Raw genomic sequence first — 5,967 nt, 5'->3', positions numbered from 1 at the left:
AAAAAGTTTGTACTAAATATTTGGTATTTGCAACTATTTAAATTGTATTGACAACTCCACCTGAACTGCCCTGTGCATTGTCTTCACTCCGAATCCCAGACATTTAAACCAAATGGGAATGGCTTAGTTGGAAAAGTACATGCTCTGCCTTTAATAAACTTATCACTTGTGCCAGTTTTGGCAGCCTCCTACACCGGCACGGGCGTGACTGATGAGACGGGTAACACTTTGGAATGTGATGGGGAAGAATGCTTATCAGAATAAATGAAAAAATATATATTAAATTTTGAACATGTGCATTCAAAACACTGAACATTACACTATTGACCCTAACATACGGACATATGGCCTACGGTAGTAGCCGTAGGTGATGAGGCTTCTCAGTTAAAACTGCAGGTGTTGTACCAAAATAACACACTGCCTTCCTCTGTACTATAGTGTCTACAGCCAAACTGACGGTGAATTTAAGAACAATCGTGGCACAGAGCCTCTCGTAATGTACCGTACTCGTATAAGTGAGGTTCTACTGTACATTTTTCACAGTGTGTTGCCACAATGATAACAACTGAAGAAATCAGAGGGTTTAGTACCAGCGACACTAAATAAAAAATCTTACGAGCTCATTATTATTCTTATCTGCCTCAGTGACTGCTTCTAAGGGCTTTAGGCTCTATGTAATGAAACAATACAAAAATAACAATCATATGCTAAACAAAACAATTAATCAGTTTAAAACAATAATATTTAACTAAGACATGCTTTAATACAAAATATGACGTGGCTTCTCTAGCCCTCTAATATCAATTTAAGTTTTAAGAATGACCAGCCTCTACCAGTTTCTAAGCAAACTCTAAGACTGTGTTTCTTCTACTTGTGACAAATGAAGCAACTATAATCTTAATGTGCTACTCACAATATTTTCATTAACACATTTTCTTTAAATCAAATTACTGGCTCATTACTCAGGTCAGTTCAGTTTTAAGCTTCAAGGGATATTTATTTTTAATCTCTGCTACACTTGAGCACAAACTAGCTCCTCGCACTCGCTGACCATGAAACCCCAGCGAGTACGCGTGGTCTTATAATGGCAGTTTACTCACCTGAATAACGTTGCTCCTTGTCTCCTTGTACTTGTCTGTCCATCGTCCGAGAACTCATCGTTGTCTGCATTCCAGCTCTGCCCCCTCAGACTTGGGACACACGTGACCACCACTTGCAGCTGGGCAAACCCGGGACATTTCTGACACTCGCTCCATCACACACACCTGAAGAGTGTTCGCCGTGAGTGGCGCTGCGAAGTGCCTCCAACTCGTTGGTCTCTCGTGGTGAAGAACCTCTGCGAAAGAGTTCCACTCGCAGCGAATAGCTGACAGCTGGAGCATGTGGTCGGTACGATCAGCAAGGCACGTTCACAAAGCAGAATCCGACAGCTTGTCTCTCGTAGCAGACATTTGAACCAGCGACTCCCCAGGGCTTTGTGGCGTGCTGTCATGCTGGATGACCTCATGCGATGACTGGCAATGAAGATGTCTTCCTGGCCTTTTATACCTGCGAGGCGAGCTACTAAAACGTCCTGGAACCACCTTCCCCACGGGGAAGCTCACCCCTTCTTTCGGCCATGTGGCAACCGGAACTGGTGCCTTCACGAGGCCAGACTAAATCGCAGCACGGCTGGACGGCCTTCGTGTATATTCAGAGACCCCCCCCCCCTAACACATTCATTGAAGGGTGTCAAGACAGTAAAAATAACTATTGAATATTTAATACAATGCACAGTACAGCATGGGTCTAGTTTGCATTAATGACAAAAAATTTGTGCATGAAGGCCACGCTTGATAAGTGAAACTTTTTGCTGATCAGTATTTTTTAATAGAACAAGAGCTAATAATTGAGAAAATTAAGAATGTGGGCATGATCTCAAATGAAATATACTCTTTTCCCCACAAATAAATAAATCATAGAATCTTAAAAAAAAAAAAAAAAAAAAAAAAAAAAAAAAAAAAAAAAGTACTAAATTTTTTTTTCATGTACATTCATAACATCATAACAAACTTGCACAACTTACAATAAAATTTTATTTCTTGAACTTGAAACTTGCTGATAATTAGGAAGTTTACGCAGCGTAACTAATTGTCTGTACGGAAGTGTGAAGTCTGTGGTAGGTATCTGGCATGTGAAAGTGACAGCATAGCATACGAACCGGACCTAGCTCAATGCTTAGAGAGGCAAGATTGTGTGGTGAATAGCGATAAAACAGAAATATCAGCAAAATAAAATCAATACACAGCCAAACACCAAAATGGAAGCCAATACCATGTAACACCGAAATGCTGTGAAATTCACCTCAATTACCTCATTATAGCTATTAAAAAATACAATTCATTTCATAAATCTTTAGTTAAGGTTTTTATTTTAAAAAACCTACAAGGTTATATGTATGAAAAAAAAAAAACAACAAACATTCTTTAGTTTATATCTATGATTTTTTTTAAAGTAAATTGAGGTCTGGGCTAGAGGGCTTGATTTGCTTTGATACGAGTACTACTGAATGAAAGGGCACACAGACCCTGCTGAGACTCCTCTTGGGACGTGAAATTGCCCATGTTGGAGCGAGATCCGGACCCTCTAAATGTCGCACCTCAATTGTCAAGACCTGGCCGACTCTCAGAGTAGAACACGCTTTAAGGATAAACGCAGTGAGCTCTCAGGGCGTACCACACGCCTCCATGCAGTAATGTTATACGTCGTCCCTTAAACAGTTAGAAAGCCAGAGGCACAAATCAGTAGCCACACCCTTCACTTTTACGCTCTCTGAGCTGCATGGACAGTTAAATTGAATAATACACACTACTCTAAACTGCATCACTTGTACCAGTTTTGACAGCCATTATGTACTGCATCCTGAACAGGCATGGCAGATGACCAACTGTGATACAGCGAAATGCAGAAAGGGAAGGGAGAGCACTTCCTCTTTTATCCCCCTGCCTCCCTCTCTACCTCTCTCTATAGCTGCATTCTTTACATTTATATCTTCTGAACTCAGATGTTTTCTAAATGCCATAAGCATTTTAAAATAAATCACCCATTCTAATGAAAGTGACACCAGAATCTACTCAATAAAACTGACTATCCGACAATGCACAGCTTAAATCGGTCGGTCTTGAAGCATTACATTTTGCACAGGAGTTCCTTTTATAATGTAGGTGAGCACTAAGAAAGGATTTATTTGAAATTTCATTCCTAAAGGGGTGGTAGGTTTGTATGAAGTGAAGTACTACTCAGTGACTAACTCATCACGAATTCTCAGAAACTATATAAGATATAAAGGCTTGAAATTTTACAAATTAATTCTTTTTGCTATGTAGACATCTGCTAACTAATAATTTTATGAAAATCAGCTCCCAAGGAGGGTTGTGGGCATGTTAATATCAAAATTTCCCATTATTTAAGTATATTTCCCAATGACTTGAAACCTTGCAGTGACGTTTCTTATACTACATAGCCATCTCCAGAGAATGAGGTTTTCTGATAATCTATATCAAATATAATGGACGTGATATTAATTACATTTTTTATTACATCAAAATTATCTTTTTATCAAGCATTCCATTAGTAAATCTAAATCTAATGTAATTCAAGTGCTCCAGGCATTGCAACAGCTTGTGCAGATTTAGTGCCACAGCATATTCATACCGAAAAAAAAAAAAAGATCAAATCCAAAAATATCATTTATTTTCCTTTCATGCACATTCACCAACACTATATTTGATAAATAATGAAACACTTCCACTCTTTTAATGTAATATATTAAATGTTTTTCTCCTCTGCCAAACATTTGTTCCAGCACTCTTTTGCAATGAAGATGCCTTTAAAAACAATGCTAACTAATGAACTACCTTTATTTATTTTTACAGATTTATGGTACTTACTTTGTAAGTACATCACTGTAAGATAGTTTTATAAATTAATCCTTAAAATAAACATTTGTATCAAACAAACATCAAGATTTATATAAAAGACATAACACAGCCTTACTTGTACTGTTAAGAACACAATATCAGAATGTAAATATATAGGGAAAAAAAATGCTAGTTATTATATTCATACATAACTATTATGAGCCATTAAAATACTTTCTTACTTTTTGTTTCTGAATCAAAAACCAAAACAGAATGTACGTACTGTAGGTTCCTGTAAAATATGAGAAAACTTCAAACACAATCTGGCACCAAGTAAGCAGGCCTCTTTAAGTAGTTTTATATAAATTATATATATATATATGTATGTATATATATATATATATATATATATATATAACATAATACAGTAATTTGATACTTTAATTATGAAGAAGCTTACACTTACACAAAACCATTTTCAAAATACATAATCTCAATCTGTGGTTTGCAAGATTTACTAACCACGCTACTCAAGAGACAACAAATGTACCTCCTATGCACGTTTTCTTCTGAACGACTTACTACGTTTAACATACAAACACTCTGAAAATCTATACTTAAAAGAAACTTGACAACATGCACAAAATTTCAATTCACTTCACAGTAAAAAATTGATTATCAATGGGGAATATGCACAGATTGTTTTCACAATAGCATTAAATTCTACCAACATGTTTGGAAGCAATCAAAATTTAATTAAAATATTTAAGTTCACACACTGATGAAGGAAAAATTTGATTTTAAATTCCAGCTCAAATTTCTCACTTGACCATGGCGGCATTGTGACTCCACTTTATACCGGCCTCAATAAGTAGACAAGCACTATGGCTCAAAACATTTGCCACGTCTGCATCGCTTTAAAAGTCCACATCTACAAAAGCCATCGTGAAAAATTATTTAAAGCTATGAATTTAGTTCTTGTAAAAAAAAAAAAAAAAAAGTGTGCCAACAGGCAGAGCCTGGATGTAAATATTGACAAATTATTTACTTGTTTCATTTACGTAGCTGTTGTTCTGTAAAGTCACTTGAAGTAGTTGAGCAAGCCTAAGTCACGAGAGAATCAAAATACAGTTAAGTCGTAGGCATGGTAGGTAGTTTGTTGCTGAAAGTGGTCTCATATTGCAGAATACATATACACTATAATGACACCGATATGAAATAAGGACTGCCCAAGTATGATAATGGACACGGCACTGGGTCTGGCCTGACACGGTTCGACAACACCTCACTCGCTATCAGATTGGCACCATGGCTTGCCCATGTCCTATTGCCAGTTGCCGTACGCAGCAATTTCACTAATATGCATAGTCAGTTTAATTGGTTGTTTTGAGAGTAACAAATATTTTGATAAACCAGAAATCCTACACACACAGCAAGCTCATATCTACAATTATTATTTCTACCCACCACAAAATTTTAGAGTCAGCACGGTTACACATTGCGTGAAAATACATTCATTAGATTTTACATAATACATCATGTTGATACTGCTATAAAACATTATCTAAAAGTAATATTGTTATAAACTTCTTTGGGCACAATGAGAGTAAAATTTCAAAGGCAAAATTTAATGCAACATTTTCACGGAACATTGTTGCGAAATGTTTCTGACTGAAAAGGACAAAGAATAGGTACTTGGCTAAAAGGTTGTAAAGAGGGCAGTATGCTATAAATGTTGCTGGACGTGTTTTCGTTCTCCTCTTTGTGTGATGATTTGTCCCCCCCCCCCCCCAAAAAAAAAAGAATAGAGAGAGATAGATGAACGAAAGAATAAGACGGAGAGCATGCACATGAGCTTGTTTCAGAAAATAGATATAGGTATCATATACAGTCAAGCTGTGAATGCCTTGAATTTTATATATGCTACCGGTGCACTTTCATTCCTTGTTCAACCAGCAGCTTAGAGAGCGCTGTTGAGACAGTCCCTGCATTTTCTGCATAGATGGTACTACCTGTTACGAACTCATTTTGTTCAGAGGTGTGGCTTGCTCCAAATGGAATTTTTTTG

This window comes from Bacillus rossius, chromosome 12, assembly GCF_032445375.1.
Source record: "Bacillus rossius redtenbacheri isolate Brsri chromosome 12, Brsri_v3, whole genome shotgun sequence".
NCBI classification, from domain to species: Eukaryota; Metazoa; Arthropoda; class Insecta; order Phasmatodea; family Bacillidae; genus Bacillus; species Bacillus rossius.
Note: the sequence above shows the minus strand (reverse complement) of the source record.